The sequence below is a fragment of the Jaculus jaculus genome, chromosome 17, assembly GCF_020740685.1.
Source record: "Jaculus jaculus isolate mJacJac1 chromosome 17, mJacJac1.mat.Y.cur, whole genome shotgun sequence".
NCBI classification, from domain to species: domain Eukaryota; kingdom Metazoa; phylum Chordata; class Mammalia; order Rodentia; family Dipodidae; genus Jaculus; species Jaculus jaculus.
Genome location: NC_059118.1, coordinates 11,681,228 through 11,703,406, shown reverse-complemented (window position 1 = coordinate 11,703,406; position 22,179 = coordinate 11,681,228). Strand labels below are relative to the sequence as shown.

Sequence of the window (22,179 nt, the reverse complement as noted above, 5' to 3'; positions counted from 1 at the left end):
AGGCAGCCAGGCGTCATTACTTCCCTGGGGGCCGGGACACCCCCTCACCTGCTGAGGACAAGGGCTGCTTGCCAGAAGAGCAGCTGAGGTGTGGGGGAGGCTGACACGCGACAGGAACGTGCAAGCGGAACACACTTAAATCTCCACGTGTAGACAAGCTGGTGATGTACTCAAGACCACCCAGCTAGGACACCAGCTGAAGAGCTGCTTCCTACGCAAGCATGTGGGGGGGGGGGGGACACCACTCCACTGAGCACAACACACCTTCCAGAGATACCCAAGGAGGCTGGAGGAAGGCTTGCAGGGCAATTCCAGCCCACAGTAAGCGCGCTGGTTGCCCGTACGCGTCTAGATCCAGAGACAGGAAAACGTTTATGATAATGTTTTTAATTTTATAAAAAAAAATGGATCAGATTACTGTAGGGTTTTACAACATCTGTGCAGAGATAAAAGAATGTGGTTTGTGACTTGGCTACCAGTTTTGTTCACTGTCTTTTATTTTATTTTTTTGGAGGTAGGGTTTCACTCTGGTTCAGGCTGACCTGGAATTCACTATGTAGTCTCAGGGTGGCCTCAAATTTATAGAGATCCTCCTACCTCTGCCTCCCAAGTGCTGAAATTAAAGGCGTGCACCACCACGGCTGGCACTGTCATACTTTTGATCCAAGGACAAGGTGGGCTGGAACAAACTGTTCGGATTTAAGTTCCTCAAAGCCAATGGCTTGTTCATTTTTCTCTGTTCAAAGCAGGTTCTCAACTCTAACCCTGGCTGACCTGGAATTCTCTCTCCATAGCTCTGGGCGTGCCTTGAATTCATGGCAATCCTCCTACCTCAGCCTGGGACTAAAAGGCCATCATGCTCTGCTGCCAATGGCTTTTAAATGCCACGTCCACTCTTTTGGAGATAATCTGATTCTTCGAATAGGTTAGCCCTAAAACATCAAGCAAACTCTTGAATAATACACCCCCCCCCAAAAAAAAATATGCTAAACTGGATTAAAAAATCCAGGAAAAATTCCCAGCCTGTCTTTACAACGTGGTGGGCGCTAAAGCAAATCTACTGGTTTCAGCAGCCTGGGCTGCATTCTTTCCTGGGAATAAAGGGATCACTCCTAGGCTAATGAAGAGTGAGAAACCCTTCCACCAGAAGGCTGCTTTTCAATTAAAACACAACAGGCTTTTGAATGTACTCAGGCTTACCCCTTCTACCCAACACTAAGCCCACGGTGGGCGCTTGCTCTCACCTAGGCTTTCTCAGGCTGTAGGCCCAAGCAAGAAACAACAGACGGGTCTCCTGTGGGTAGGAGAGGTGGGTGGGGTGGGTGTGCAGGCCCCCCTGGGCTGTTAACCTGAGCTAGGACTACCTGACCCCAGTGGGACCATCTGCTCAGTCACCTCCTTTGACCTCTGGGGGACAGACATGGGTCTGAGACCCTTGCCAACCTTAAAAATCCCAGCAACCCCCTCCTCCCCTCTCTGGGGACTGGACAAGAGGAATCCCAGGGCTTGGGGGGGGGGGGGGGTTGAGCCAGGAAGTTAGGCTCCAGGTTGTGGCTGTGCCAATAACTGGCTAAGGAACTTCCTGGCCTTGATGCTGGTGAGCACAGAAATAGAGTTTATACTCTATGATGCTGGACCCAGGAGAAGTCCCAGAGGATGTGGGGGTGTCTTGGACATCACAGATGCAGTGGCCAGAAAGAGCAGGGTACCCTAATCCCAACAGGGCTAAAGGAAGCATTCCCCCAAGCCCCGAGAGATGGGAACAGATCTAAATACCCTGGTCACACTCAGGTGCCTGCAGCCTGGGATGCCCAAGCTGGAGGAGGGACCAGGTGTCTGGTGACAGCTACAGATGCATAAAAGAGCATCCTTTGTGTACCTGGTAATAAGCAAGTTTTTTTTTTTTGGTCTTCTAGCTACAAGTTAGGAGTAAAACTTTGGAAGTTATTTCATACTTTGTTTAGAAATTCCTCATCGTATCTCAATTTTGAAAAAGCACGATTTAAGAACTACTGAAGTGGGTTGATACGTACATGGGTGTGATTCTCTCTGAAACAGCTGGCAGACTGACTGGACGGAAGGGATCTGTGCAGTACAGACGGTCCCAAGACCACAAACATGGCAGCCATCTGTGGGGACCGAAGGGATGGAAAGGGGTCCTCTGCTGGTGGGAATTCCAGAGCCCATTCGGGGCTCGCTGGGCAGATGCGTAGACACGCCCCCTCGGGCCTGGCGACAATCTGGCTGTCCTAGCTAAATGGAGCTGGCTTGACCTCTGACTCCTCAAGTGACCACCCCCTTTCCCTGCCCCCAGCTTCTAGAACGCCCCACCCTCTCTGCCTTCCTCTCCCAAAATTTCTAAAATACCAGACGGAGACAAAGACCTAGGAATGTAGGCCCAGCAGGAAAGGAACCTGGGGGGTGCGGAGGGGGGACATAGAAAAAAAAAATAACACCACAAAGTGGGGAGGGTTTGCCAGTCTGCAGCATTCTGTTCGTTAACGTGTGTGTACCATGCTTCTGGAATCCAATTTATTAGGCCCGTGGTCCAACATGGGACATGCACACCAGGATCTCCAGGTCTGAAAAGGTTTAAAAGTCCAGTCGCCTATGCAGGGAGGGAGGGCAGCCTCTGATGCAAGTGTTTTCAAGTTTGTCAAAATGCTCCAACTTAAATGTATCAATAGCCTCAGTTTTTGTTTTTTGTTTTTTTAAATAGTGCACCATCCCTGAGGATGTTTAAAAGTTAGCCTCCCACAAGCTAACGCTATCCGGGTGACCGCCTGGATAGAGGGAGACTGAAATCCACTCACCCACCCACCCACTGCCAAGAATCTCGGGAGGCTCCCACGGTAGGAAGTAGCCAGAGACTGCCTCCTGCCTGCCCGCCAGCCCAGAGAGGAGACTCACTTAAGCTAGAGAACATTCAAATCAACCTCCCCTTGATCTGGACAGACGGAATGCCAGCGGCAAAATTATAAAGCGCAGGCCCCTCCCTCCACAGAAGCCCTCCTGAGCTCAGGCCATGTGCAGCGAACCCCCCCCCCCCAACCCCTAGCTGCATCTGGGAGGTCTGGGGAAGAGGGAACCGAGACCATCCATCCACCACCACTTAAATTTATTTTCTTTGGTGAAAGACAAAGGACACTTTTCTTTCAAGATAAAGGACAACCACCACCAAAAAATACAAAAAAAAAAAAAAAAGTGGGTATTTTTTTTGGGGGGGTACAGGGTCTCAAGTAGCCCAGGCTGGCCTTGAACTAACTAATCTTTCTGCTTTTTTGTGTGCTCCACCACACCGATCCTAGAAAGTTTTAAAATTTACTTTATTTGTGAAAGAAGAGAATGACCTCTCCCAAATAACAACGGGGGTCTCCTGTGGCGGTAAAAACTTCACTTTGTGCACCTGGCTTTACACAGGTACTGGGGATGAGACCCAGCCATGAATTTTGCAAACAAGCGCCTTTAACTTGTAGCCATTTTCTCCACCGCCTAAACAGTGTTTTAGGTTATTTTTTTGGGGGAGGGGAGGGGGGTGTATTTCAAGAAAAGAGTCTCAATGTAGCCCAGCCTGACCTCTAACTCACAGAGATCCTACCTGACTGCTTGTGGTTCTAGATCAGGCTGGGGCAGATCACTGGAGCGCAGAGGGCAGAGAGAGGAAAACTGCCCCTTTGGAGCTCCATTTCTACTGATACCCCAAAGTATACTGACTAAGTATGGGGGGAAAGGAGCTTTGCACATTCTACCCAAGACCCTGCCTCTAAGCTAGTCCCACAGTCCCTGGCCCCTCCAGCCAAGGTTGTCCTTAAACTTGGGTCTTCCTCTTTCAGACACTCTGAGTGCTGGGATTACTGGGGTAAACCTCAACACAGGCCTCTTCAAATTTTGTTTTACTTACTTAACTAATAAACTAAATCAATTCATCTCGAGAGGCAGATAGAAGATGGGGTACAGCCAGGTGAAGTGACGGACGCCCTTAAATCCCAGCACTTGGGGGGGCAGAGGTAGGAAGATGGCTGTGAGTTCCAGGCCAGCCTGAGCTAGAGTGGGACCCTACCTCGAAAGGAAGGAAAGGAAGAAAGGAGAAAAAGTTAAGGAAGGAAGGAAGAAAGGAACGTTAAAGAGGATGGGTACACCAGGGCCTCCAGCCATTGCAGACATACTCCAGACACATGTGCCACCTTTGTGACAGCTGGCTTTGTTTGGGTACCGGGAACCGAACCCGAGTCCTTGGGCTTTGCCAGCAAACTCCTTAACCACTAACTGCAAAGCCATTTCTCCAGCCCCTCTTCAATTTCTCGAGAGCAGATTTATTTTTCACGTGGCTTTAACAATGTTACAGATCACTTCATTCCGAATCGTACGGCCTTCTGTGCACTTGCACGGGGGTGGGGGGGCACTGCTGTGAGAATAAATCAACTTACGGAACAAATCCCTGGCTAAATAAAAAATTTAAAGCCTGTTTGCCAGGCTTTGGTGTGTGTGTGTGGGGGGGAAATGGAGGAATCACAAACAAGCTTTCAATCTGGCAATATCACTGGGGGGGGGGGGGGATTGCGCCTGCAGGTGCAAAGGGCGGGAATTTCCAAATTCACTCTCAGCGATGTGGGCGGCTTCAACCATCCACTGGGACAGCAATCAAGAACGGCGGCAAAACGGGCGGTTCCAGGTGACATTACCACAGATAGAAATGGCCACAGCTGAGTCCAAAATTAAGACAAGAGGAGACACTGAGGCTGGAAAGCAGGCTAAGGTGAGTGACTGTGTAACATACTCCCTGCTCCAGGGCTCAGCTGGTGGGGGGAGAGCAGAGCTGGGCGTGGTGGCTCCTTTCATCCCAGTAGGAGGATCTAGGAGGATGGCTCTGAGTCTGAGGCCAGCCTAGGACTATAGGGCGAGACCCTACATTGAAAAATAAAATAAATAAAAAAACATCAGGCCTGACTGGGTTATTTGCATCTTCAGCACTGACTGCTTTGAAAGCTCTCAAAGCCTGTGAAGCCTAAGGACCCAGGTTCGATTCCCCAGGACCCAAGTAAGCCAGCTGCACAAGGTGGTGCATGCGCCTGGAGTTCGTTTGCAGTGGCCGGAGGAGACCCTGGCATATCCATTCTCTCTCTCCCTCTTAAATATTTTAATTAAAAAAAAATTAAAAGGTGCCCTGTGGTGCTGGGTATGGTGGCTCTTGGGATGCTGATGTAGGGAGTGCCAAGAGTTCAAAGCCAGCCTGGGGTACAGTCCCAAGTGAGACTCTGACTCAAAAAGTTCACACAGTGAGCTGAAGTTAACACAAAGGCAGGACGCCCCTCCCCCCCATTAAAAAAAAAAAGTAAAAAGTCATTTTAAAAGAATGATCAGGGCTAGGGCTGGAGCGATGGCTTAGTGGTTAAGGTGTTTGCCTACAAAGCCAAAGGACCCAGGTTCAATTCCCAGGACCCACATATCTCCAATGCTGTTTGGAAAAAATAGCCTGTATTAGGTAAGGAGGGGGTTATAATATGCCTGTTCACTTCCTGACTCCAATAGAGGCTTGAGGGAGGAAAAGAGGCTCTATGGGCCCTGCATTCTGCCCCTCCAACTGTTTCTGAGGAACATGGCCTTCCCCAAAAAGATCTCAATTTCCAACTTGTTTTTGACTATCCAACTGTGTGGTATAGGGCTCAGGCAGGTGTGGCTGTCCCCCTCTCTCCAGAGTCCCTTTCAGGCACTTCTCAACCCCATAGGAAGGAGCACCCATCTTCCCCATGGCTCGAGAATTGTGCTATGGTTTGCTGCTACCATGGATTTTTGTTTCTAATAATAGGGAAGAATGGGCGTGTCAGGACCAGTAGGCACTGTAAATGAACTCTAGACACATGCGCCCACTTAGGCACCTGGCTTACGTGGGTACTAGGGAATCGAACCTGGGTCCCTTAGCCATCTCCCCAGGCCCCTGCTTTTGTTGTTGTTGTTTTGGTTATTGAGGTAGGGTCTCACTCTAGCCCAGGCTGACCTGGAAGTCACTACGTAGTCTCAGGGTGGCCTCGAACTCGTGGTGATCCTCCTACCTCTGCTTCCCAAGTGCTCGGATAAAAGGCGTGCGCCACCATGCCCAGCCCGCTCCCATAGTTTTCAACAAACCTTTCCTAGAACAAAAATTGAGCTAGCAGTAACGCAGAGAGGACGGGGAAGGTTGCTCGGTGGTTCAAAGCACTTGCCTACTAAACTGGCTCAGGTTCTATTTATTCCCAAGCTGTCAGATAAGCCAGGTGCAAAGAGGGTTTGTTAAAGCATTTGGTGTTTGTTTGCTGTGGGCAAGACAAGCTGGTGCGCCCCAACACATAAATAAACCAGGTGTGGTGGTGCATGCCGTTAACTTAATCCCAGCACTCAGGAGGCACGGGAGAATCACCTGAGTTTGAGGCCATCCTGGAAAAGAGACAATGCTTAAAAAACAAAACAAAACACATATATACGTTTATTTCAACACCAACAGATACAGGAGATGGATTACTGATTGATCGCCACAAGCGCAAAGGTGAACCTTCCAAAAAGAAAGCTGGTGTTCAAAGAGAACACAGCCCAATTCCATGTACTTGAAGGGACTATTTAAGGTAGAAAACGAAGAGAATGGCAGCTTCAGGTGGAAACAAGGTTGTGGGTGGGCTGGAATGAGGACCCCCCCCCCCAGGAATTGTCCTAGGATGGTGATGGAAGGGGTGGTCGCACAGGTACGTATAATCAAACTCAAATTGTACACTTACACCTCCAATAAAAGGAAAAGCAGCCACCCACAAGCTCAGTGCCAACAGGGTGAGGCTTGGAGCCGAGCCTCCGCCTTGGCACTCTTCCTACAAGGACCTAATAAATGCTCGTTGAGCCCATAAATGAGTTAACTCCAATGGCCCCACATAATTTACTTATAATAGGTTGCTACTGGTCTTCCACAATGTTCCCATTAGGTAGTTATTATTTTTCCTTTGCCCTCCACTATAAATATTATCTTAACTTCCATCTTGCAAGATGGAAGCAAGGACCAACTCCCTGGAGGCTAGAGAGAGAGCGCGAGAGAGCGAGCGAGAGAAGGAAAATTAGAGCGAGGCCCAAGTCCGATTTACAGCTCGGCAGGCAGGCGGCGGTAACACAAAGCACGGCGAAATCATTAGTGTCCCAGCTGCCACCTGGTCCGCATCTGACCCCGATGTCTTAATGAGCAGCCCATGCGGGCTTCGAGACACAAATACAAGAGATTTGTCCCAACATGGAGATGAACGCCTATGTAAATTATACATTTTCAAACTGGCCCTAACAATATGGATTTTGTTTTTTTAGGGGTTGAGGTAAGGTCCCATATTCCAGCCAAGGCTGACCTGGATGGAATTCACTCTGTATTCTCAGGGTGGCTTCGAACTCATGGCGATTCTCCTCTACCTCTGCCTCCCAAGTGCCCGGATTAAGGAGAAGCCCCCCAGAATCTCAACAAGACTGTCCAGGAGACACTGTGGGTGCAGACCCTTGGGCAGAGGCAGGATATGTTAAAAGGGACAGCTTGAGGGCTTCCCGGTTAAGTGGTTGCCTGCAAAGCAAGGACTCAAGTAAGACAGATGCACGAGGTGGTGCATGCACCTGGAGTTCATCTGCAGTGGCTGAAGGCCCTGGCAAGCCCATTTTCTCTCTCTACGTGCTTACTTCTCTCTCAATTAAATTAAAAACTTTTTTTTGGGGGGGGGGTTCGAAGTAGGGTTTCACTCTAGTCCAGGCTGACCTTCTATATGTAGCCTCAGGCTGGCCTTGAAATCACAGGGATCGGTGATCCCCCTACCTCCGCCTCCCAAGTAAAAACCATTTTTTAAAAAAGAAAAAAAGAGGCATCCCTGGCCATGGAGATGCACACCTTTACTCCCAGCACTTGGGAGGCGGAAGTAGGAGGATTGCCATGAGTTCGAGTCTATCCGAGACTATATAGTGAATTCCAGGTCAGCCTGAGCTAGGGTGAGACCCTACCTCAAAAACCAAAACAAAAAAGGGAGGTGGGGCTTGAGCTCGGTGGCCTTTAACCACAGCACTCAAGAGGCAGAGGTAGGAGGATCGCCATGAGTTCAAGGCAATCCCTGAGACTACATAGTGAATTCCAGTCAGCCTGGGCTAGAGTGAGACCCTACCTCAAAAAACTAATACACACACACACACACACATATATATATATGTATATATGTATTTTAATGAAGAGAAAGCAGACCCCTATCTTGCCCAGGAAGGCTCAAAATAAAGAGGAAGAGGGCCCAAAAAGGCTATAGGAGCCTCAGGTTGGGTGAGAGTAGTCTGAGACACGGGTGTGTTCCCCCCACGCCTGTAGAGACTGACTGAGGCCTCTTGGTCTCCACAATGAATGCCAGTAACCCCATCAGCATTGGGCTGAGGGAGGTAGATGTGTGCAACCTTTTTTTTTTTTTTTTTTTTTTTTGACATAGGGTTTCACTCTAGCCCAGGCCGACCTGGAATTCACTCTTTAGTCTCAGGGTGGCCTCAAACTCACGGCGATCCTCCTACCTCCGCCTCCCGAGTGCTGAGATTAAAGGTGTGCGCCACCACACCCAGCTGTTTTTTATTAAAAATAATGATAATAAATAAAAAAAACACTTAAGGGCTGGAGAGACGGCTTAGCGGTTAAGGCACCTGCCTGCAAAGCCTAACAACACAGATTTGATTCCCCAGTACCCATGGAAAGCCTGATGCATAAAGAGGCACAGGCACCTAGAGTTCATTTACAGTGGCTAAGAGTCCCTGGTGCACCCATTCTCTAAGGGCTATGAAGCCACTCAAAGGGCTCTTGGGGAACAGAAGCTAGAATGTAGCTCAGTGGTAGAAATGCAGAAATGCTAGCCTCGCATGCACAAAGCCCTGGGTTCGATACCCAGCACAGCGTGACGTGGAGGCATAGAGTGCAGGGCCATCTTTAGCTACACAGTGAGTCCCGGAGTCAAGAGGCCAACCACGGTTACACACTCCCAAAACGGGTCAGCATTCTCCGGAGCCGGTATTTTGTTTACCCGCTGAAAAGAACGTGAGTAAGATTGAGAAACGATGTACTCAGTGACACACTGACACGCCAATGGTCCAACTTCCTCTGCAGGCCAGGACGGCTCCCCTCCTCCACGGAGGGGTGACAACAGCCAGCCCTTCCGCTCGGCAGGTCCAACATGCACATTTCCTCGCTGTGCGCTCAGTCCCGCCATCACAGCCCAGCAGGAGGAAGACGGACTTAGACCAGCCAAGGTGGGAAAGAAAATGAGGAAACACAGAGGGTGTATTCCAGCAGCCTACATGTACAGGCAGGCAGAAGGTTCCAGATGCACAGGACCGCTAGGAAAAAAGCAGGTCACACCCCACTCTGCTTACCGATCAGTTCCAGAACTGAGCAACGGGCCTTGCTCAGGAAGAAGGCGTCAAAGGAGAACGCCGGCACCCTATCACACCTGTGGGCTTCTCTTGCCTACACAGAGTGGAGTGCGCTAATGAGGGTTGGAGGGATGGGTTAGCGGTTAAGGCGTCTGCCTGCAAAGCCAAAGGATCCTGGTTCGATTCTCCAGGACCCATGTTAAGCCAGATGCACATGGGGGCACAAGCATCTGTAGTTCGTTTGTGGCTGGAGGCCCTGGCGTGCCCATTCTCTGGCTCTCTTTCTCTCTCTCAAATAAATAAATAATATTTTTTAAGAAGGAAGTAAGCTAGACGTGGTTGAGCATGCCTTTAGTCCTGGCACTCAGGAGGCAGAAGTAGGAGAATCACCCTGAGTTTGAGAGGCCACCCTGAGACCACGTAGTGAATTCCAGGTCAGCCTGGGCTACAGCGAGACCCTACCTCAAAAGTAACAACAACAAAAAGAATAGCTAATGAGCATAGAGACACAAGGACATCCCGCCTCTCCTCACTTAAATCATAGTTCATTCTGAGCTCATTCTTCTCCCTTCTGAGGAGGATCTCCCTCCCCCCCCTTCAAAAAAAATAGCTCACCATTCTTGAAACTAAACCTTCACCTTTACCTTTTACCTGGCCAAACTGACCCCTCTGGGGAACCACTCTTCTCTCCCACCACTTTCTTGACCACTAATAAGCAGAGTGTTGTCGCAACTTCTCTCCATGCACAGGGCAGGGCCTTTTTAAAAGGTCTACGATCCAGGCATGGCGGTACATGCCTCACACAGGATTGTAATAGAGGCCAGCCAAGGCCACATAGTGAGACCTTATCTCAACTGAGATGAGAAAAGGTCAAGGACCTCCCTAAAGACCTTCCAGAAGCTCCCATTCCACTCCTGTCGTGTCCAAGGGAGAGGCCCGGACTCCCTGCTATTCCTGGGCCTCCTGCAGGCACCACTTCTTCAGAGAAGCCCTGGTTCAATTCCCCAGGACCCACATAAGCCAGATGCATAAGGTGGCACATGCATCTGGAGTTAGTTAGTTTGCAGTGGCTGAAGGCCCCAGCGTGCCCATTCTCCCCCCCAGCCCCCGCGCCATGAAATAAAGTTAAATAATTAAAAAAGAGAGAAAAAGAAAAACAGAACAAAAGAAACATGGACTTCAATGGAGGAGTGATGGTGGCATGAAAGGGCACTGTCTGCGTACAAAGCACACCCTCACCCCAGCAGCAAAAACCAGGCATAAAAGGGGAAAAAAAAGATCAGGCAAGAGAAGGACCAGCTGGATTTGATGGGAAACTGGTCCACAACTAGCTGACCAAAACCCCCATGGGTAAAGCTGGACGTGTTGGCGCATGCCTTTAATCCAAGCACCAGTTGGGATAAGAAGGTTAAAGTGAGTTTGAGGCTACCCTGAAACTACAGAGTGAATTCCAGATCAGCCTACCTCAAAACAGCAGCAGCAACAACAAAAACCCTCCGCGGGCAGGCATTTAGGCCACGTTGGACTGCTTTAGATTCCATCATGGGAAGTAGTACCCAGATGAACCCGTGACAACTGTGTTCCCCACTCAGAACAGGTTAGATCTAGATCCCCAGGTCCCACATAAGCCAGATGCACGAGGAATACACGCGTCCGGAGTTGGTTTGCAGCGCCCACTCTCTCTGTGTGTCTGTGTCTCTTCTCTCTCACTCTCGGCTTGCAAATATTTTTAAAAAATGCAAGAATCGTTGAGCTATTAAAGGCAGTCAGTAACTAAGCCTTGGATAGAGCTAGCTATCTACAGCCAGATAAGCCTTCTTTGCCATTTGAGTAAGGCCTGAGGCATGAGGACTTCACAGGGCTCTTTCACATCTCTGCCTACAGCTAATCCCACAGCAGGACAGAGTATGTGGTGGGTCCTATTCCAGTGGGGCAGAAACCAGAGGCAGCCAGAGGAAAGCTCAGCTTTCTTCCAAAACCCCAAGCACCGTGCCCAGCCTCCACAATGTCTCTAGAAGCTTCTTCCTTCCATACACACACACACACACGCACGCGCGCGCACACACACACACACACACACACACACACACACACACACACGTGCGCGCGCATGCTGAGGGATAAATGCTGCCACACACACTAGGCAGGCATTCCTCTATGGAGCTGTGGGAGCGGAGTGGGAATTGAACAGAGGGCCTTGAATGTGCTGGAGCATTCTGCCACAGTGCTATCAGCTCCTTTGGATTTGTATTTTAGACAGAATCTCAGTAAGTGGCCGCGATTGGCCTGGAACCCAGTCATCCCTGCCTCAGCCATGGAGGCTAAAATCTTCACCCTGGCTTAATTGACCTCATAAAATCTTTTAACCTCATTCAGATGTGGTGATGCGGTGATCCTGACCACTCTGCAGAGGCAAGAGGACAAGTATTCAAGGCCAGTCTGATGGGAGAAAAGGAGAAGGAAGGAGGCAGGCAAGGGCCAGCTTGTTGGCTACAAGATACTTCTTTCCTTGTTTTTTTTTTTTTAAATGAGGTAGGGTTTTGCTCTAGCCCAGGCTAACCTGGGATTCACTATGTACTCTTGGGGTGCCCTTGAACTCACAGCAATCCTCCTACCTCTGCTCCTGAGTGCTGGGATTAAAGGGTGCGCTACCACGCTTGGTCAAGATACATCTATTTATGTTGCAGCTGTCGATCTAGGAACGAAGCACTTCCTGAAAAAACAATGATGGGGGAGACAGACGGACTGGAGAGATGGCTTAGCAGTTAAGGCACTTGCATAAAAAGCCAAAGGACTCAGGTAAGCCAGATGCATAAGGAGGCACACACATCTGGAGTTTGCAGCAACGGGAGGACATGGTGCCACCCATCTCTCTCTGTTTCTACCTGCCTAATTCTGTCTGTCTCTGTCTCAAATAAATAAACATTTTTTTAAAAAAATCTTTAAAACGTATTGATGGAGGCTGGGGAGATTGCTTGCAAAAATACTGGGGAGGGCTGGAGAGATGGCTTAGTGGTTAAGGCGTTTGCCTGCAAAGCCAAAGGATCTCGGTGGACCCACGTAAGCCCGATGCATGTGGTGGCGCGTGTGTCTGGAGTTCGTTTGCAGTGGCTGGAGGTCCTGGCGTGCCCATTCTCTCTTTCACTCTGTGTCTGCTTCTTTCTCTTTCAAGTGAATAAATAAAATTGAAAGAAAGAAAAGAAAAAGCCCACTGGTGACCACTCTCTACATCAAGCTGCCTACGCAGTGTATTCCAGAGATGTCTGGAATCCCTGGTGGGGTGCACTCTGGGATGAGCTAGTGCCTTTGAGTCAGCCACTCTCTCTGACAGAAGAGCATCCATGAGGGTAAACCCCATAAAAGGAGCTCTGCACTGGTGGCAGCGGGAAGGGGAGGTTTGCATCCAGGATGCTGTGGCTGCTTTTTGGGGGGAGGGGGATCTCCATTGTTCCTGTAAGCAACCCCTCACTCTGCTCTTTAAGCAATCCTAATTTTGGCAACATGTTTGCGATCAGAAACGAACTAAAAGGCGGGTCAATGGGGGACTAATTAAATAATTCTCACACAAATGCTTTGAATGGGTGGGATTATCTCCAAGCTATATTGTTAGGGAAATCAGAAGGAAGAGAGTAATGTATATAGTATGCTGCTATTTGTACAAAGGAAGAAGACAAGGTAGGGTTGGAGAGATGGCTTAGTGGTTAAGCACTTGCCTGTGAAGCCTAAGGACCCCGGTTCGAGGCTCGATTCTCCAGGACCCACGTTAGCCAGATGCACAAGAGGGTACACGCATCTGGAGTTCGTTTGCAGTGGCCGGAGGTCCTGGCGCACCCATTCTCTCTCTCTCCATCTATCTGCCTCTTTCTCTCTGTCCATCGCTTTCAAATAAATAAATAAAAGTATACAAAAAATTTAATATATATATAAAAAGAAGACAAGGTATGTGTATCTATATGTACTTACATGTCATAAATACCATCATGCATTTACCCTTCAGCAAATGTTACTTAAATACTTTCTTATAATTCAATTAAATCTGAGTCCTTGTTACTCTTTTCATATTCCTAAAATATTCATCAAAGACAACTCTACATATTTAGTCTAGCTTATACTAAGTCAAGTACTATGACACAACACAAAGTGAACAAAATCCAAGTAACACACTATGATGTCTTCGTTACTGTGACAAGGCCTCATGTAGCCCACGATGGCCTCTCCAGATTCCCTGACCCAACAAGTCTAGCTCACAGAATGGTCCAATTTTTAAAAAAATATTTTAGAGCCGGGCGTGGTGGCGCATGCCTTTAATCCCAGCACTCGGGAGGCAGCAGTAGGAGGATTGCCATGAGTTCAAGGCCACCCTGAGACTACATAGTGAATTCCAGGTCAGCCTGGGCCAGAGTGAGACCCTACCTCAAAAAACAAACAAAAAAATATTATATATATATATATACATATATATATATATATATATATATATATATATAATTTATTTAACAGAGAAGGGAGGTAAAGGGTGTGCCAGGACCTCCAGCCACTGCAAACGAACTCCAGACACACACCCACTTGTGCATCTGGCTGATGTGAGTCCTAGGGAATTGAACCTGGGCCCTTTGGCTTTGCAGGCAAGCTCCTTAACCGCTAAGCCATCTCTCCAGCCCTTAATTTGTTTTTAAAGGTCGGGATGCACTGGAGCCCAGGCTGGCTTTGAGCTGGCAGTTCACAGTGATGTCCTACCACACCCAGCAGTTATGATCTTTGCACTAAGGAGTATACAGGGTTCTCTCTCCTCAAACTGTTAAGAGATGTGACAATTTACACCAGGTTTTATTATCTCTGGGTTAGGATAACTAGCGGTTTAGCTTTCTTTATTGTCTGACTTTTCCCACAGGACAAGCGGGGATTTAAAATATAGCACAGGGAATCTGCTTCAGGTCCATTTATCCCAGCCTCACCAGATGTGGCAAACATCTCTGTCATCACTGAGCAGGGCTGCTTGACACACACTGACTTGTTTAATCCTCGCCAGTACCCTACGGGATGGCTACTGTTACACAAGAAGAAACTGCGAGCCAGGCATCGGGGTGCGCACCTTTGTTCCCAGCACTAAGGAGGCTGAGGTAGAAGGATCACTGTGAGTTCAGGGCCACCCTGAGACTACACAGTGAATTCAAGGTCAGCGTGGGCCACAGTGGGACTCTTTACTTCGAGAAACAAAAATAAAGGAGGGGGGCTGGTAGGATGGCTTAGCGGTTAAGGCATTTGCCTACAAAGCCGAAGGATCCGGGTTCAACTCCTCAGGACCCAGGTGAGCCAGACACACAAGGTGGCGCACACGTCTGGAGTTCATTTGCAGTGGCTGGAGACCCTAGTGTGCCTATCCTCCCCCTTGCCCTTCCTCTGTCAAATATATAATATATTATAATATATATTTATATATATATATTAAAAGCTGGGCGTGGTGGCGCATGCCTTTTATTCCAGCACTCAGGAGGCAGAAGTAGGAGTATTACCATGAGTTCGAGGCCACCCTGAGACTACATAGTGAGTTCCAGGTCAGCCTGAGCTAGAGTGAGATCCTACCTCGAGAAACAAAAAAATATATATATTAAGAAAGGGAGGGAAGGGGAGAGGAAGGAGGGACTGGCTCTAAATTCAGCGTGGAAACCTCGGAACTTCACTGCCGTCTTCAGTGACAGCTCCCTATGCACGTGCCAGCCTCTCTGTCTCTCTCCAAATCCAATCTATCCAGTTAGGGTTTTGCAATCCTGCCACCAGCTTCCCACAAACCATCGCTACGTCCAACTCTTCTCATGACTTCTGAGCTCAACAGTTCCCCGTTGCTCTTGGATGGACAGGGCCTGCTGACATTTTGGGGTGTCTCCTGTTCTTAAGTTCTAGGCTCCTCCACTGTCTTGCCACTGAAATCAGTGCGCCTTCTGACTCCTAATACCTCCCGGTTTCTCCACAGCCCCTTCGGGCACAATAGACCTAGTAATGGAAATGTGGAGAAGCTGGAAAGACTAATTTTCTACCTCCCAACTCCCACCGGCCAGAGAGAAGACACAGCCCTCAAGGTCCTCCTCCAAAAGGTGCCTCCAGGGGCTCAGGTTCAGTCCATGACACCATCCCTGTCCCCAATTTCACTCATGGGCCCACAATCCACAAAGGCCACCCCCAGGGAATCTGTGATGAATTTGGTGTGGAGAAGGCGGCTGATGTGAGGTCCAAGATGGCAGCCAGTCCACACAGAGCCTTTGATCTGGAGGTTCCCCAGGGCTCCCTGCAGCCAGAGGCTCCCAAGCTTGCTCTCTTCCCACTAAGTTTCTTGAAAGGTAGAAGTGAACAGAAAATCTCCTGGTTCTCCGCAGAAAGAATGCTCCCGACAGTTAACTCCAGCTTGTTTCTTTCCATTGAACCTTGCCCCCACCCTCCCCACAGCCCCTTCTTTGCTACCCTGAAATTGTCAAGTTTTCTTTCCCATGATTGATCTCACACCATGCAAATTAAGAGAACTACCTCCTGTCTGCGGAGCTGCTGACTCGCCCCATAGGGCCAGCAAAGAGATCTCCGGTGGATGGATGGATACCTATCTGCCCAGGTGGACCCCCATTCTGTGCATTCTCCCCATTGATCCGGCTGCTGTCAGCTATGGTCAGCTCCGTGACTAACTTGATTTAATTCTTTTACTATCATAGGCAGGCGGCATTGTCTGCTTAGAAGTGCTTTTTTTAAAGGCCAGGGTTTGCCAGATGTGGTGGCGCACGCCTTTAATCCCAGCACTCGGGAGGCAGAGGTAGGAGGATCGCCTGAGACTACCTAGTGAACTCCAGGTCGGCCTGGATTAGAGTGAGACCCTACCTTGGAAAACCTAAATAAAATCACTGAGCTCACTGGTCAGCCAGTCTGACCAAAAAAATAAAAATAAAATAAAATAAAATAAAATAAAATAAAATAAACCCACAAGCACAAAGTTTCTTGTGCATATGCCAGCAGGGCGGGCGTATACACACCCACCCACCATTTACACCAACAAACTCCCTTCTGCTAAGAAACAGGCATGGTAGCTTATCTTAGCACTTGGGAGTCAGAGGTAGGAGGATCCCAGTGAGTTCCAAGGCCACCGAGCCTACACAGTCAGGACCCTACCTCGAAAAACAAAAGAAAAAAAGTCGTAAAGGGCTGGAGAGAGAGCCTAATGGTTAAGGCACTTGCGCAATGCCTAAGGATTCAGGTTTCACTCCCCAGTGCCCACTTCAGCCAGACAGATGCACAAGGCAGTTAGTGGATGTGTCTGTACTTCTGCAGTGGGTGAAGGCCCCGGCGTGCCCATTCTCTCCACCACCCCCCCACCAAATAAATAAATAGGGCTGGAGAGATGGTTTAGGCATATGCCTGCGAAGCCTAAGGACCCAGGTTCGATTCTCCAGGACCCATGTAAACCAGTTGCACATGGTGCACATGTGTATGGAGTTCATTTGCAGTGGCTGGAGGTACTGGCACACACCCATTCTCTAGCTCAAATAAATAAATAAAACAGATAAATCAAATAAATAAATTAAATATTTTTTTTAAAAAGGAGTCAGGCATGGTGGCACACACCCACCTTTAATCCAGGCACTCGGGAGGCAGAGGTAGGAGGATCACCATGAGTTCAAAGCCACCCTGAGACTACATAGTGAATTCCAGGTCAGCCTGGGCTAGAAGAAGATATTACCTACCTCAAGGAAAGAGAGAGAAAGACAGAGAAAGAGGGAGGGACAAGGACTGACATGGTGACACACACAAATAATCCCAGCACTAGGGAGGCAGAGGTAGGAGGATCACCGTGAGTTACAGGCCAGTCTGGGATAAAGCTAGAACCTACCTCAAAAAAAAAAAAAAAAAAATTAAGAAAGAAAGAAAAGAAAAACACACAGGTGGTGCTGGAGAGGTGGCTCAGTGGATAAAGGTGCTTTCTTGCAAAGCCTGGCGGCCTGGATTTGATTCCCTCATACCCATGGTAAATCCAGTTGAACCAAGCGGCACCGGGGTGCCTATTCTTTCTCTTTATCTCTTTCTCTTTGGGCGGGGAGGGAAACCCCTGGGCCAGACATGTTGGCGCGCGCCTTTAATGGGAGGCAGAGGTAGGAGGATCGCTGTGAGTTGGAGGCCTCCCTGAGTCTACATAGTGAATTCCAGGTCAGCCCGGGCTACGGGGAGACCCTACCTCGAAAAACCAGTAACAACGCACAAGGAAAACCGGTGACATTTCCAATCCAACCTCAGGAATGGATGGCTGCTTTCAAACAGGCCTGTTCAGACAGAGTCTAAAAACTTCTGGAAGAGTGGAAAGGTGTGTTTTTAAAAGAAAGTTGGCTTTCTATCTGGTGTATTCTGATGAAGAGTAAACCATTACCCACCCCCACTCACAACTCGAGACCTCTGGTCAGAATAGGGCTGTGGGGGTGGAGAGGGGACGGGAGAGTTTGGGGTCTGATCAATGCAACATGTTAGGGGCACGGCACAGGGTCAAAAGGAAATGATTAATCCCGCGAGAGACACAAGCGAGTGATGGGTCCGGGACTGGCTCCCGGCAGAGCCCGCGGGTGTAAGGAGGGCCCAACACCTTCTCCCCTTACAGCGGGCTTTCCATCCAACCTGTGCCCAGCATCTCATTCTAAAAACCCATTGCTTTAAAACGTAAAGAACTAGTCTGCACAAACTAATTTTCCTTCGAGGTTATTTTCAGTTCCAGTTGGTACAAAATCAGGAGTCTAAAAAAAAAAACAGAACAGAGAATGCTTTCTAGTCATGACCACTGACTAAGGCACTCCAGGACAATTTCCATTTCTGGAAGGAGACACACTGGTCAAGAGGGTGTACGCAGGACCTCTCTTAAAGGAGCTAGCAGTCAAGATGCGCAACATCCCTTTGAAATGCAAGGGTACCAACACTGCAAGTGTATGGAGAGCAAATGCAAAAAGGGGGAAGGGAAGTGCCTTATGCACAATCCTTTGGGAAACAATTTCCCTCCCTAAGGCTTCCTATTAAGAGATGCAAATGCAAAAAAATCCATATTCCTAGTTAATGATGCAAATATTCAATCCATCTAATCACAGTCCCTTGTAGGAAACCTCAGAACCACCTCAACCTTTCTGACCTGTATTTACCAATGCTGCCCTCCCCCAAAAGTGTCCGGACACACGCACAGAATGAGACTCAGTGGATTGTCACCATGGGACTCACGCTAAGGGGCTTTTAAAAGTATTTTTATTTATTTATTTATTTGAGAGGAAGAGGCAGAGAAATAGAGAGAGAATTGGCATGCCAGGGCTTCTAGCCATTACAAACATGAGCCACCTTGTGCATCCGGCTGATGTGGGCACTGGGGAATAGAACCTGGAGGCTTTGCAGGCAAGTGCCTTAACCACTGAGCCATCTCTCCAGCCCAATGCTAAAGGTTTTTTTTTTTTAATTATTTATCTCATTGAGAGAGAGAGAGGGGGGGGGAATGGGAGCACCAGGGCCTTCAGCCACTATTTAAAAAAAAAAACAAAAAACTCCAGACACATGCAGCACCTTGTGCATCTGGTTTTATGTGGGATCTGTGAAATCAAACCTGGGTCATTTGGCTTTGCAGGCAAGTGTCTTTAACTGCTAAGCAATCTCTCCAGCCCTAATGTTAAGGTCTTGAAACCATTGTCTCCAGCAATATCATCATCCTGAAAGCACCCATCTCACCCCAAACCATCCATCCAAGTCAGAGTTGGAGATTAAGACACTTTTCTGCAAAGCTTCACTACTGGGGTTCAATTTCCCCACTACCCATGTAAAACCAGATGCACAAAACAGTGCATGTACCTGGAGTTCGTTTGCAGTATCTAGAGGCCCTGAGGTGCCCATTCATTCTCATTCTCTCCCTCCCCATCCCTTTTCAAATAAGTAAATATTAAAAGAACATTCAAGTCAAATGGAGTTTTGTTCCAATTCTTCCCCCCCCCACCCCACCTTCAGAGTAGGGTCTCACTCTAGCTCAGGCTGACCTTGAACTCACGGGTGATCCTCCTCTACCTCTGCCTGCTGGGATCAAAGGCCTGTGCCAACACGCCCAGCCCATTTCTTAATTTGTATTTATCTGTGTGACTGCGTACTAGAAGCTATTAGGCAGGCCAGGGTCTGTTTTATTTATGTTGATGGCTGGGGAACTGAACCCCTGGGCCAGCAGCTCTTATAAGCAAGGACCTTGAGCGGCTGAGCCACTACCCAGCCCATCTCGTCCCACTTTTCAAGTCCGAAACAGATCTTGCTTTATTTAGAAGGACTGAAGAAGTGTCCTAAGAGCCAGGATGAGGCCATACCTGGGCGAAAACGTCTTTGTATTTATAGCAAGGCATGGTAGATCCGCACCTTTAGTCCCAGCCCTGGAGTGCTAGAAGAATCTTCCTATCTTCATGAGTTGAAAGCCAGCCTGGGGTGGGGGGGGAAGGGGGGAGAGGGGAGCTGGAGATGGCTCGGTGGTCAAAGGCGCTTGTTTTCAAAGCCTGATGGCGCCCCCTCAATCTCTAATACCTAAAAAAGCCAGATGCAAAGTGGTGCATGCATCTGGAGTTCATTGGAAGTGTGCCAAGAGGCCCCAGCACGCGCACTTTCCCCTCTCCTCATTTTTTAAGCCAGCCTAGGTTTGGCAGCACACAGCCAGCCATGAGACAGAGCTACAGGGAGATCGCTGTGAGTCTGAGGCCGGCCCGGGACTACAGTGTGAGTTCCGGGTCAGCCTGGGCTACAAAACAGGGAGGCTTGAGAATAGGTTAAGTATTTCCCCCACAAGCATGAGGACCTGAGTTTGGATCCTAAATCCCGTAAGGAAGCTAGAGACAGGAGAACCTCTGAGTGGCTGCTGTACCAGTGAGATAGAGCTAGGTTCTGTGGGAGATCCTGTCCCACTGAGAAAGATGGCCTGATGTCAACAAAGGAGCACACACATGAATGTTAGAAACAAAACAGGAAAGTACTTAAGAAAACGAATAGAATTTTTGCATCCTATCCAGCTGCAGGTACTGGGCCAAAATTAAAAGGCGCCCGGCATAAATGCTGCCTGGGGCAAAGAGAAATAATCTCAGGCCCGTCCTCACTTCTGGGACATCTTGAGCATCTGTTCTCAAAAAAAAAAAAAAAAAAAAAAAAACCTATGAAAAGAAAGTCATATCTAATGTTATAGACAAGTGCAGGACAATCAGCAAAAGTGCCCCCTGCTTTCCCTTGGAGTGACCCTAGTCCAACAGTCACACCCGATGACTCAGCCTTGTGCCCTGGGCTAACACAGGGACCAGCTGACGTGCGCAGCCAAGATAAGCTTTCACAGGCCGGACCCTGCAGAACTCCCTCTGCAGGATTCTTCTGGCCCCAGAACCAATAGGGTGGGGAGGAACACACCCCAGGCCCAGGGCACACTCTAGGCTTGTCCACGATCCCACTGAGGCATGAACTTGTCAACCACCCATCTAGCGCGGTTGGAATCCGGGGCAGGGAGACTAGCTCACATAGTAAGAAGGGGCTCCTCACCCGTCTTGTAGAAATCACCTTATCCATTACAACTTCAAAACAGGAGCAGTTTCAGTAGGGTGTGGTGGTACATGACTTCAAACCCAGCTCTCAGGAGGCAGAGGTAGGTTCGTTCAAGACCAGACTAAAGTGAGATTGGGGTGGGGGGGTTGATAGGAATGGCGAGGGTTAGAGAGATGGCTCGGTGACTAAGGTACTTGCCTGCAAAGCTAAGGACCAGAGTTCCAGACCCCAGTAACGCACGTGAAGCCAGATGCACAGAGTGGCATCTGGGATTGATTGGTTTGCACAGGTGAAGGTCCTAGAGCACCCACTCTTTCTGCTTGCAAATTAAAAAAAAAATGTATTTATGTTTTAAAAGGGGGTACTGGGGTTGGGGAGAGGGCTTAGTGGTTAAGGTGTCTGTCCGGGGCGCATGTGTCTGGAGTCCGTTTGCAGTGGCTGGGGGTCTTGGTGCACCCGTTCTCTCTCTCAAATAAATAAACAAGTAAGTAAATAAGACGTGAGCCACCATTCCTGCCTTAATAATAAGGAGAGGGGGAGAGGGGGAGAGGGGGAGGGGGGAGGGCCAGGCATGGCGGCGCACGCCTTTAATCCCAGCACTCGGGAGGCAGAGGTAGGAGGATCGCCATGAGATCGAGGCCACCCTAAGACTACATAGCGAATTCCAGGTCAGTCTGGGCTAGAGTGAGACCCTACGTCAAAAAATACAGAAAAAAGAAAAAGAAGAAAAAAAGGTGTGGTGACACAAGCCTTTAACCTCAGCTGAGGCAGTAGGACCACGAGGTCAGCCTGGGCTACAGAGTGAGTTCCAGATCAGCTTGGGCTAGATGAGGTCCGGCTTCAAACCAAAGGAGGAGTGCGTGCTGGGGAGATGGCTAGGCAGTTCAAAATGCTTACTTGCAAAGCTGGCCAGCATAGGTTCAATTCCTCAGCCACCCACATAAAGCCAGATGGGCATTCACTGTAACAGCCAGACCTTTCACATACTTTCCTCTCATAACAATTTTTGTTCTGTTTTTTTTTTTTTTTTTTTCCGAGGCAGGGTCTCACAGCCCCTGCCTTAACCAGCACCCAGCTCATTCGGAGATCTTCCTACCTCTGCCTCCAGAGTGCTAGGATTAACCACGCCTGGCTTTAGTTTTTTTTGGATTTTAATATTTTGATTGGAGAGAAGAGCAGAAGGCGAGGTTCAACTCTATCCGGCTATAGAGTGCTGAAAGTGCTTTTTGCAGAAAGTACTCTAAAATAGTG

The 22,179-nt window shown here is 48.8% G+C and overlaps 1 protein-coding gene across 1 annotated transcript in view; it reads right to left on the bottom strand.

The window, feature by feature from the left end:
• Window positions 1–22,179, bottom strand: part of Trim71 (tripartite motif containing 71) — a 60,397-nt gene that overhangs the window by 9,247 nt on the left and 28,971 nt on the right. The gene's annotated exons all lie outside the window — the stretch shown is intronic.